The following is a 12,519-nucleotide window of genomic DNA, read 5'->3' as shown; positions in this document are numbered from 1 at the left end:
ATTGCTCAGGGAAAAGACAGGCTAATCCCCTGCCCTAACACCAACCCCTGAAAAGGGCCAGGCAGCGGGGCCAGCCGGGTCCTGCCCAGCCATATGTCAGCTTTGCCACAGCCGAGTGAAAGTCTCCCCCAGGCCCTTTTAGCTCTCCCGGCACCGCGGCACGCACTTCTCGGGGTTCCCTGGAGCTCCGGGAGGACGGAGCCAGGCTGCAGCCCCCGGCTCCAGGCGCTCCCCGGCGCACACGCGAACTTACCGGGGTGGCGCGGCTGTGCTGGCGTCGGAGGGAGCCCGGCTCCGGAGAGCTCAAGCGGCCGCACTAGCGGGGCCGGCACAGCCACCTCGACAGAAAAGTATATTCCAGCTACCCGCACCTGCTTCGGCTCGGGATCCCCCCGCAGCGGCGGCGGAGGGGGCGTATTTTAAGGTCAACTCCGCCGCTCTCCCTCCTCTGCTCATCTCAGCACGAACCTCCAGCCCAGGGGAGAGGGGGAGGATCCCCGCCTCGGGCTCCTCTGCCCGGGCACCAATTTAAAGGTAGAGGTAAAACAAGCCCCGATGACTCGCGAAGCCAGAGGGGGTGGGGGATTGCCGCCGACCCCTGCTCCCCCTCCCCCCACCCCCGATGCCCCGCAGCCCCCCAGCCCCACTCACCACATGCAGCTCCACCTGAGAACTAAAGCATGGAGAGGGGGAGGTCGGAAACTCTCGCCCTAGAGCAGCTCCATATGTCGCTCCTCGCCGCGCCGCTCCGGGGAGGGGCCGGGTGGGATGCGGAGGAGGAGGAAAGGAGGAGGAGGAAAAGAGGAGGAGGAGGAGGCAGGAGCAGGCGGCGTGAGGATTTAAGCCTCCGCTCTGCCCCGGCGGCTGCGATCACGCAGCATTATACAATAGAGGAGGAGGAGAGGAAGGAGGAGAAGGAGGAGGCACCACCAGCCCCGGCTCCCAGCACTTGCCGCCAGCACTGACGACAGGGGCGGCTCCGGCGAGCTCCTCACCCTCCGGCCCGCGTCAAAGCTCCGCCTCGGCCCCGGCCTTCCTCCCCCGCCCCCCCTCAACCCCTGCTGCTGCTGCCGCTGCTGCTGCTCCTCCTCCTCCTCCCCCGCTCCGGCTCCCCGCGCTGCCCACGCGTGCCCCGGCCCCGGGCGGGCGTGCAGTCCCCGCAGCCCCCGCGGCCCCCGCGGCCTCCCCGGGGAGCGCCGGGCCGGCACAAAGCCGGGTGCCAGCGCTCCCCGACCGCAAATATGACAAATATCCCTGCTATCCGGTGCCGGGGACCCGGCAGGGGCACGGGGCTCTGGCAGCCCTGCTCCCCGCGCGGGGCTGGCCCCGCATTGTCCCGGTACAACCCAAAATTCTCCCCCCGCCCCTCCGGTCAGCCCCCGGCCCGGCCAAGCAGAGCGGGGGCGAGGGGGGGATGTGGGGAAAGCCCGGAGCGCTGCCGGCCGCCCCCCGCCCCGGGAGCTCACCTGGGAGCCGAGGGAGGCGGCGGCCCCCGTCCGCGGAATCCTCGCTGCTAATTTGGGCTGTGCAGGTACCAGCGAAGCACAAAAATGAGGCCAAACGATGTTCCAGCGCGAAGACTTGGGGGAAGGAGGGAAGCGCTCGGCACCAGGCGCTATCTGCAAAGAAGATGATTCTTTTAAGTCACCTCGATGATTGTGTGTCCGAAAGGGGCTGTAATCCCAGCCGGCGCTGTTAAAGGCGATTCAAACACCTTACAGTTTTGGCTGCAGCCCCAGCAGGCATCTCGGATCGTTCCGGCCTTTCATGTTCCACTAAACCGGTTGTACTTCGGGACAATAAAGCTTTAAGACCTAATATAAAGGCGATTATTAGTCATTAACACCACGACTCGTTTAGGTATTATGCTCAAAACGGTCTCTAATGATTTGTGATCAATCAAGATGATGCTCTTGCTTTAGAAACTAAGTTCCATTTTCAGTTAGAAAACCGAAAAGGAAAAGGATACTTTTAGAAGAAAGGTTTCCTTATCCTGGAAACTGTATCTGACAAAATCCACAAAGGAAAAACAACACCAAACAATTTAAACAGTGAATCTGCCAAAATAAAAGGAGACTAAGTGCTGATTTTATAGATTCTTAAAATTGGAATTGAAAAGGTCCCATCTAATTGATGTTTAAACACCAGGACTGGCACTCTGCTGAACTCACTAAAAAGGAAGGAAAGCGCATCAGAGCTAAAAACTGTTTTATTTTACCGGTTTGGGGGCCTTAGTACACCTTTCCCTTTCCATCCGTGCTATCAGCCATTCCTCTGAGGAGATCCAAGCTCTCTCATCCCGTATCTGTGGCACAGAGTTACCCCTAAACCAATCTGCAAAGCAATTCACGAACCGTTTACTAGATCTTGACGAGTGATTTGCGAATTGCCCAGGAGCTGGCAAACATTAAAACCAGAATCTCCCTGGCTGGATACTTTCCAGCAGCAAGGCACTGAAATTTGGTGCTTCTGCCTAGGGAAACAAGTCTTTCCCTGAAATTACCTGCGTCACAATAAAATCACTAAATAAAAGGAAAAGCCTCATTTTCTTTAGGGCCTGAGCCATACCTGTCCAGTGGGCTTCTGCCTACTCAAAAGGCACACAAAACGTTTGACCGGGTTGTTTGGGGGTGCTTTTTTTTGCGTGCCAGATTCGCTGAATTCCAGGGCCCCATTCCGCCCTCCTTTACACCAGATTTGTAAGACGGCGGGATGTGGCCTTGCGCAATTGCGCCGTGGATGCGCCCAGCCGAGCAGCGCCCGCCTCCCGGAGCTCAAAGTCCGCGGCAGCTTTACAGCCCCCGTGCCTGGGTGTGTGCACGCTATCACCGGCACCAGAGGCAGAACCACAAACATTTGCTAAATAAGCAGCTGGGCTCCAGCCCCGATCTTGCCATGTTACGCTCGGCAGTAAAAAGCCTGAGCCTGTGTCACTCGAGTTTTAAATGCTCCTGGCTTCGCTCGGGTGCTCCAGTTTTACACCGGCATAAGAAAAAGCTCGCCGCCCCTTCTGTTTCCTACTGTAACTCTCCCGAGTCTTTCTTGGCAGGAGTTTACAGTCACGCTGTAACTCAGATTGTGCCTCTGAACACAGCTAGTACAACCTGCATGCACACTCAGAAGCACTCCCAGCCGAGCATAGGTCACGATACGAATCGATATGAACAGAGCTCCTTCCTGTGCTTCGTGCACAGCACAGGCTCCGGCGTGGCGGGACGAGGTTGGGCTACACAAGGAGAATAATCCTGCTGCTGGCTGCTCCTCACATGGCCTCGCACCTGACTGAGCGAGACCTTTGTGGCCAAGAAACTCGGCTCTGCAGCTCTGGAGCAGCCTGACCAGGAGGTGTCTGCGAGGCCCAAATGCAGTTTGCCCGAACACGTCAGTGAGCCCGGAGAAGCAGCCTGCAACGGAGCCACAAAATGCTCTGCTAGGAAGAAGCGTGTCGGCAGAGGTTGCCAGAGCCTGCAGGAGCGGGAGGGGGGAAAAGTCTGCAAGGAGGAGCCGCCCCAAATGCATCCCATTTCAGAACCATGCATGCGTGGGCTTCCCAGGGAGCAGCAGCACAGGTTTAGTTGTGCAGTCCTAGCCCTGACACAGGCCCTTGAGCTGCTCACATGTGAAGATGACACAGTGAAAGGGAGGGAGCTGAGCTGTGTCTTTCTGCAGCGGTACCGACCTGATGTGGGCTACAGGCATAGCCTGAGCGCAGCCCTGGCTTCGAGCAAGGATGGTCAGAGACTGTCTGAGGCCAGATCTCATGAAAATCATTCAAAACCCACCCCTGCATTGAAGATAAACGAATGAACAAGGTAATAGATGAACAAACAGAAATCAAAGATTGGGAAGAGAGAAACAGACACTGGACTTCATGAATCAGTTCATTAGAAACTCTACAGACTGCCAGGTAATCTGCCCATCAACACACGTGCTCATTAGGAAAGAGTGGCGAAGTTTGGTGTGCTGGAACGTTGGCATCCCTTGCATTTTTAAAAATAGATGGAGTGAACTGCTTCCTATGCTTCTAATTGCATCCTTGGCCTTTTCCTTTCTGATTGCAGTACATATGAATACTACGAGATTTCATCAGGTAATTGTTCAACACAACTTCATTTTCTGCCTGGATGTCTTTGCTTTGGTGCATGCAGGAGCTGGCAGAGAAACACCTAACACTGCCCCCCAGAGCAGAGCAGAGAGCTTTTTGGAAATAAAGACCCCCTCAGCACTGGTAACTTGGGAAAAGCTAAACAAAGGGCCTGCCTACAGCCAGAGCTGCTCGTTCCACTCGAGCAGCGCTCCTCACCGAGCACCAAGGCTCTCCTGGGTAAGGAGAAAGCACACTGCAAGCAAAGGCACGATTAAACACTGCTCACAGCTCGTGCCATCTCCGTTCAGGCTCAGCACTGACCTCCCAGAGTAGGGCCCTTCTCGTGCGAGGCTGAGCCACAAATACAAACAAGTTCCTCAGTAAAAAACTGGGGTGCTGCATTACTGCAGCCTGCACCTGTACACAAGCAGGAGGGGAGCTGCACCTGGGAGCTGGGCTGCTTTCCTTGGGATTTCAGTGGCTTTTTCTTCTTGTTTTTCCCCTGGTTTTTGCTGCAACTCTTCCACTCTAACAAGGCACATGAGTCCATGTGTCCCAAGGCACAGGAGTCAGTAAAAACCAAAGGAAGGAATGCTCCACCCATTCTCACTCCAGTTTTAGCCCTTCACCCCCCCCACTTCATTTTCTGCTTTAGTTCATATTTTTTCCTTTAATGTTTTTGTGGCAGTAGGAGAAACACCGTTCCCTAGAATGCATAATACGCTTAATTATCATTCTCGGTTAGTTCTCTAGGAAAAAAAAACCCTACAGGAGAAATCAGTTTAATTAATGAGTATGACCAAATGCAGCCTTAGTTGTAATGCAGTATCATATATTATATGTCCAGTTGGGCAGTTGATCTTCTTTGGGTAAAATGAACAGCAATGCAAAAAGCGAGGGAGCTCATGAATCAATATTCTGAGTGCAACTAACCCCTTTTGTAGAGTTATTCTAAGCTTCCTACAGATTCTGATGACAACGTCGGTTCCCAAATACCTCTTTTGGCTTTGGTAACGCAGGATCAGGCCTGTTCAGTCTAGTAATAGGAAGCTATTGCTTGGCAGTACCAAGGGTTGTGCCACATGGTAAATTTGTTAAGTGATTAAGGGAAAAAACCCAACCCTTGAGTCCAGGATGGCTCTCAAATAGCCATACCAAACAAAAACCCCCAGCATGGGTGAAGGACAGGGGTAGCAAGGTTTCATCTAGACTGGTGATTTAGATGCTTTTCAGAAGGGCTGCTCCTCACATACTAAATTATTAAGGAAATATTATGGAACAGGATTATCAGGAAAGAAAAAAAAAAGCAAGCAGTGTGCATTAGCTGGCTTAGTCAGAGGAGGTTTTGCTGCATTCCTCATGCACGGAGATGACTCCCTCCCTCTGTAATTCCCTGTGCACTCCCAGTCCTCTGGAGACTGTTGGTGTGCATCATCCTTGCTCCAGCTGAAACACTGTCCTCTGACAGAGGTTTGGGCTGCCTACTGCTGCTGTACATCTCCTCACATCTTTCTGCCTTTTTATAAAAACCTGTGTTCCTTTCCAAACCCCATCCAGGCTGCATCCCCTGCAAGATGTGCTTCATTCCTGGCCCAGGCCAGACTGTTCACACTGGCACTGCCTGTACGGCACACAGGCTCCTAAAACAGCCTCTCCCTTCCAATCCTGCTTCTGGTGACACGGTGAATTGTACTCTGCACTGAGCTGAGTTCTAAACAATTTCAGGCTGCTTTTCTTTCCCTTTCAATGCTCACTCTGCAGCCTCTGTCAAAAGCACAAGTCATTCTTTGCTGGAATACTTGGTTACTTTTTTGAAGAGAGGCTACGCTGATGTCCTGATATTCATCTCATACCAGGGCCAGTGGATCAAGAGGGGAAAAAAAATCTGCAGATAAAACCAAAGGCCCTGTTTTCGAGCTGAGGAGAGAATATTTCTAATCAAGAAAAAACACAGAAACCGTGGGGGAAAGTGGAGAGGTGGCCATTCTTCAGGCCTAATTAACTGCTGGTGTAAACAGATGTCGCTGCAATCAAGCCAGAAGACTTTGGGCCACCCACCAGTCTTGAGCACAAGCCCAACACGAGCCTGAAAACCTTAACAACGTGGGGCTGTCAAACATGCAAGCCACACACACTTGAGCACAAAGGTCACCACCACGTCCCCAGTGCTAAGGGATCACCTTGTTCACCAGGGGAGAACAGCACTGCTCCGGCTGCAAAGACTGCAACCCTTTCCTGAAGCAAAGCTGCTCCTGCCAAGCTTCCGTGCAGCCACACATTTCTGGAGCACGGATACCCCCTGCACTTTCCCTAAGCACTCCTGAAACCTGAAAGAGGCCCAGGTTCACAGGGAGGTTGGAATATGTTTAGCACTGCTCAACCCTGCTCAGATGCCAAAGGCTTGACAGACCAAACAGGGTCACCAGTGGGGTGACCAGAGGCTTCTAGAAGTGGATGTTCCTGCTCAGATTTCTTGCATTAAAGCATTGTACAGCACTTACAACGAGTTTGAGGCTGGGAGGGCACTATCCAAGTGGTGATGTAGGGTGTTACACAGCATTTCAATATGTTATGCAGGACCTAAACCACGTCAGTGTGTTTGTGCTCAGATACCTTCCCAGAAAAAAAATTACAACAAAAACCAAACCAACAACAAATTATTTCAATCCTTATTTACATGAAAACATGAGTTAATACATGGACATCCAAATGAATGCACCCACCTATAGCTGCTTCTCCTGGCTGAAATACAACCTGTAAATCACATTAATGCTCCTATGCAGATGTGGGGACTTGGGCCTATTGTTTAAAACTAGATTCTGCAGCTTCCTAGAGCCTCTAGATTCAAAGAATGCTTTACCAAGATAGAGGCATTTTCAAAGTAAACCAAATTTGCAATGATAAATCCTCTCTCTGACTGTCCCAGGTGCAAAATTCTTTACAGATAATGTTTATCTGTACTCCTTTCAGACAAAGGTTTCTGAGGGTCTAATTTTGAGTAAACAGTGAGTGACCTACACCACTTCTTAAAAAAAATAAAAAAAGCCAAAACCAGCAAACCCCAATAAAACAGAAGTTGAATCTGTAGGGCCAAATTCAGAAGAGGAAGAAAAAAAAAGAAGGAGCCGGCAGAAAACCTAGCACAAGAACATCAAATGTAGCAGCATTAACTCCCACTGCCATTCTGTTCCTCTACAAATAATTGAAGATCATATAGAACTGAACTCATTGAGTCAATGCAGTGAATGCACAAATCTGTTTTAACCCTTCACAAAACATGTAACTCCTTTGATTATGTGCAAAGAGGAGATAAAAAAAAAAAAACCTGAATGAGTACATCAGATGCTTTTAGTGACTATGCCTGTGGTAATGATTCATTTTGTCTTTCTACATTCCCCAGTGCTAGCACGGCTAAGAGTCAGCAGAAGCTCATACTGTATATGCAGGTAAACAGACTGTGGGTGATGTCTGCATTTCTCAACTCTACCTAAAACCACCCCGTAACCGTCAGAATTGCATTTTATCTTTCTGGAGAAAAAGGGAACTGCACAAATTAATTTAGGTTCTCCTCTAACCCCTTCTTTATGTTCTTCCACTTTAAAGGAAGCTGTTTATTTATAGTGACCATTAGCCAAAGGCTAAAAGAGGTTTACACCTAATTAGTATTCCCAAGCAAGGATGAAACACTAAATCACTGCAAACCCACCCAGCATTTAGGTCCTACCAACAGGACAAAGGAAAAAGCTGAAAATCCACCATTTTTCATCAGATTCCCCTTCCTTTCACACCTCTTGATGATCTCTTTCTTCCTCCCACAGTGGCTCTGGGGTGCTAATGTCCTTGAAATGTGGCAAGGGTCTGGAAGAGGGGAGGGGCAGCTCTTCTGTCTGGTCACACCCATATGACATAATTTGTGTGGGCATTTGCAGGGGTGCAAAAGGAAATATTAGGAAAAAAAAAAAAAAAGAAAAAGGGAAAAAAGAGATGTCCTGAGCAGGGATGGCAAGGAGGTAGGGAAGAAGGTGCTGCATGTGGCATACAGCTCCCTAAAGCCTACAGTGGTTTTCTGTGACAGCCATAAGCAGGTTGCTCAAACACTAATAGTTGTCCCCTTCTATTTTTATTTTAGCCTTGGTGAGGGGGCAAAACAGGAGTACAGAGGGGATCAAATCAAGGGAAAGGAGTGGACCCAAGAAACAAGCAGGAAGAGCTGCATTCCCATTGATGGTGCTACTACCGAGTCCAGGGTCTTCTCTTGTTGGACCACTGGACAGCAGCAGGAGAAGAAAATAACACGAGGTGTATCCCTGAGGCTTTCCCTACTTCTACTCCCAGCCACAAACTTTTTCAGCACACATCCCCTTTTGGGATACTTAGAAGGCTCCCAAACCCCTCTCTCTTTCACAGAGATCCACTTTCCTGCAGAGGTTCAACTTCACACACCAGTTTCTATCGGATCCATTTGCAGCAGGGAAGGTGCCAAGGACTGAGCCGTAACTTCTGTCTGCAGAGGGAAGTACCTGCCCACCCAGAGCAGCCAGCCCCAGGTGCTGCAGAGAGGCACCAGACCTTTTGCAAGAGCAGAAAGAGGCACCCTCTGCCAGAGGCTCACAGCAAGGGGCCAGCCAAGCCAAGGAGGGATGGCTGTCCATGTGCTATCACTCATGCCCCAGTGCATTTTCTAGTCCTCCACACCCAGGGGACATTCCTACTGTGTTTCCTGCTAAGCCAAAAAGTCATAGTAAAGCCCAGTTACTCTGCTTGCTCACCTACTACCTACAGTACAGTTAACCTTCATGTTAAATTCTTTTTTTTCTTTTTCCTGTTGAATCTGCTCTTCTGCTAACTTTACTGTACTCTCGCTGGATGTTCAGCCCCTGCCACAAGGGCAAAAGAAGTTAGGCAGATGTCAAAGTGCGGAGAATTTGACTCCACACACATGCCCAAATACTACTGCCAAGGTCAGCATACAGAAACTTCTTTTTGCTGGCAGTGCTCTTCAAAGGAAACTTTTCCTTCTCTGAGCAGCTGGGAAAGTGCAAGTGCCTGCTCCTTACTCGAGTTGTGGGGTTCATGGAAAGAGCTGCCCCCAAGAACATCAGTGCATTACTCCTGCCAGCAACAAAAAGGGAGGCCTGGCATTTGATGGGTTTCTTTCTGTTTTCAAACCAGAACAACCTAAACCAAATCACCTCTGTTAGAGAAACACTGTCTTCCATGAGATGTTCAGGAGAAAGACCTCAGCCTCCCAAGATCTTTTTTGCTAGCTGCCACAGCTGATGTGGGCACAATAATGAGAAGGAAATGCATTTGTTGTTTTGAACTTCACTTTCTTCCATTTAGCGAAGATTCCCCTTATATAAATGGAAGTGGGGAGATCTTGGAATGAGCCTTAGCAAGTTTTAATCACACTTTTTCTTCTTGCAAGCGAGCCGTCATTCAGTAGCTAGGTGGTTCTAAATAAAGAACTCTAGTCAACAACAGGAAATAACTCCCACAGAAAAAAAAGGGCAGAATACAAACTTGCAGCAACTCTCGTACATAGCTCACAACGGCCTTTTGTTCCATGCACATTAAGTCCAAAATCTTTACTTTTCAGAGCATGTTCTTACTCTAAGTAATTAAAACTTATTTTTTAATTTGTCGCAAGTACGGATCCCTTCCTTGCCTTCCTCCCCAAAAAGTCGTGTTAAGAGTCAGAAAATCACAAGATATTCCCATTTTCCCTCTTTCATTTAGTATGTATGGACATTCTAGGAATGCCACATGATGACCAGGATTTAAGAACGCTACTGATGGTGGGGGGTTTATCTTTTTTCCTTTTTTTTTTTTTTCTCCTTTGGCAGGGTGAGGTGCACGGTTGTGTTCTCAGCTGCAGTTTACATCCTTCACAAAAACCACTGCACGTTCAGAAAGTACAAAGCACCTGGTCTGTGGGAGGGGGATAGAGGAGAAACCACACATCTCTAGCCACTTATTAAAAACTCAGGCTAGTGTCTAGAATCATCAGCTTTTAAATCATACAACACATCACACATAGCAGGCCAATGACTGAGCACAGGCACCAAGCACAACGTTCAAAAATGCACAACCAAAATCCCTTCAGGAATACACTGGTTGATTCCATCAGGCTTTGAAAAAGTAGGGTTTTAGTGTGCCAAGGGGGGAATTTTAAGATGGCTGCTGTTGTTGGCTGCTGTGGATAGGTCTCTGCAGGAGGTGGGAGAGCTTCTTTAGGAACATTGTTATCACTTGTGGCAAGTATCTTCTGGAACACAAACACAGATACAGCAGATTTTAGTGGCCAGCCGATTCCAGCATCTCTCCGTCAAATCACCTGACGTGGCTCTGTCACACTGCAACTGAACTGCAGAACCAATTCCCATTCTAGAAATAGAATGTTTGAATTATACAGCTGCAAGGACCAGGGTTACAGTTCCAGGCTGGATTTTTGTCTCTGGAATGTGTGAACTGGCTCAGTGTGCACGTGTGTCTATTGTGGGTTAGTGTGCACATGCAACCATCAAAAGTTTACACAAAGAGCAAATCACACTTGCTCCCTCATATGCACAATGAACACACAGGCTGAAGCAACTCCACATTCAAATCCAGCCCCAAATGGGTGGTTGTATTTTAAAGTCCCCAGCAGTGGGTTCAAACCTGAGCTTGCAATTATAGCTTTTTCTTGTTTAGAAAACAGATGTCACTGCTGACAAATCCTTCTGAACCTTCAGAAAGGAATGAAAATCCACAAGGTAAAGTATCCTGGAGCAGCTGTGCCACTGTTACCCAGCTTTCACCCATACTACAGTGATTTCAGTGGGACCAGCACACTTTAAAAGATGTAGTCTCTCTTTTTCTCTCTCTCTCACTGAATGATATTTCTGCCCACATGCACTGACACATACCGTGTCTAACAAGGCTGTGATTCATTTTCAGTTCTAGTCATGCTCACAAGTGATGCAGTGCACTAGCTGTGCCTTCAGGATCTGCGTAATTTAGCTTCATTTTCTCTGCCCCCACCCTGCATTAAGTGAAGTTCCAACAAAGCCAAGTCATCACCCACCAACTCCCCCTCCCACCTGCTTGGGGGATGTGTACAGCAGGAATCTGAATAATAATAATAATAAAATTAAATTAGTTTTTTTAGAAAGAGAGAGGAGGGGATGAGAGCTTGAGAAATATCATGAATTGTTAGAAAGCTTTCTAACAGTGAATAATGTGAGTGAATAATGATAATGGGATGTATACTACCAGATCACTGAAGCAGCTGTATCAGTCCTGAATCATCTCCCCATACACATTAAAAGCAGCACTGTGCCTTGCATCGTGAATATCCTGCAAGTTCACGCTAAGAAGTGATTGACATCAAGCCCGAATCCCTGATTTACAGAGGCAAACACCTCCTCAGCCTCTCCCAGGGCAGCCTCGTGGTGACCATTTGCTGGTGCCCTGCCCCTCGCAGTCACTTCGGCCGGGCGCGAATGTCAGCGGGAGCCGTCAGCACGTCCCAACTGCGAACCTCCCGCACTCAGTGGCCACCATCCATCACCAATTACACACGGTGGTTTTGTGATACAAATTACAAGCTGCTTCTGAGCTAAACTCCATGTATTTGAGGCATGAGGCCAAGCTTGAACAAAGTGAAAGACAGGCTTTTTATTTGATAAATCTCATTATCTCGCTGGCATTCAAAATTCATCTCAGACACCGAAATGCATCACAAAGTAGTTCTCTAGTTACTTGGAAGAGCCAAGATGCTTTAACATGTAAGTTAAAAGGTGTTTACACATCCACCACACCAACATTTCTAGCTCTCCTCCACCCTCAACCTGGAACTATGTTTTGATGGAACAAAAAACTTGATTTTCTAAAGAAAAACAAGTAAATCACATTTCTTCAGCAAAGATCCCTAGACAAAAGCGAGTCCCTGAGGACTCCTTCAAGCAGATCTTAGTGATCTGCATGATTTCCTTAATCCCTAACCAATGACACAGGATAAAAGGAATCAGCACCAAAAGCTAGGAGGTACTTCAACATTACAGGTGTAATACCGAGAGGGTCACTGTCACAAGTATCACCTTTCTTCCTTTTCATGAGAAATCTACCTGGTGGGAGCTTTGCATAAGTCAGGCACAGCCTCCCAAGCTAGGCAGCCTCTCCTGTTGCTGACCCCCATTCATGACCAACACGAGCACACCAGAATAGGGATTCAATTCCCCACTTCAGGTCCTGTAAAGAAAGAATCCAAGAGGACACCAGAATTTTGGGCTACTGGTTTTTGGGCTACAAGCCTAATGGCTGGGGGAAGTGGAGTTCGTCTCTGCCTTCCCATCAACATCCTCTTTTGTGCCAGGACGAGCCTGGGCCGATCAGGAGCTGAAAAAATACATTTCCTCATGGTCATTTGTTGCCTATCCACTCTTCTCCTC

The 12,519-nt window shown here is 48.9% G+C and overlaps 1 protein-coding gene across 4 annotated transcripts in view; it reads right to left on the bottom strand.

The window, feature by feature from the left end:
- The window catches only part of SERTAD2 (SERTA domain containing 2), a 78,639-nt gene that overhangs the window by 20,718 nt on the left and 45,402 nt on the right, over positions 1–12,519 (bottom strand). Inside the window, exon 2 of one of the 4 annotated variants that reach the window (XM_063391573.1) lies at positions 1,467–1,619. The exons of 1 other annotated variant lie outside the window; for it this stretch is intronic. The gene's annotated coding sequence lies outside the window, so the exon portion shown is untranslated. Of the gene's footprint in view, positions 1–253; positions 580–651; positions 1,029–1,466; positions 1,620–12,519 lie in introns of those variants that run through there. 2 more of the 4 variants (XM_063391572.1, XM_063391574.1) reach the window with 2 other exon arrangements.

The sequence above is a fragment of the Prinia subflava genome, chromosome 2, assembly GCF_021018805.1.
Source record: "Prinia subflava isolate CZ2003 ecotype Zambia chromosome 2, Cam_Psub_1.2, whole genome shotgun sequence".
NCBI lineage: Eukaryota > Metazoa > Chordata > Aves > Passeriformes > Cisticolidae > Prinia > Prinia subflava.
This window is presented reverse-complemented; position numbering and strand designations above follow the sequence as displayed.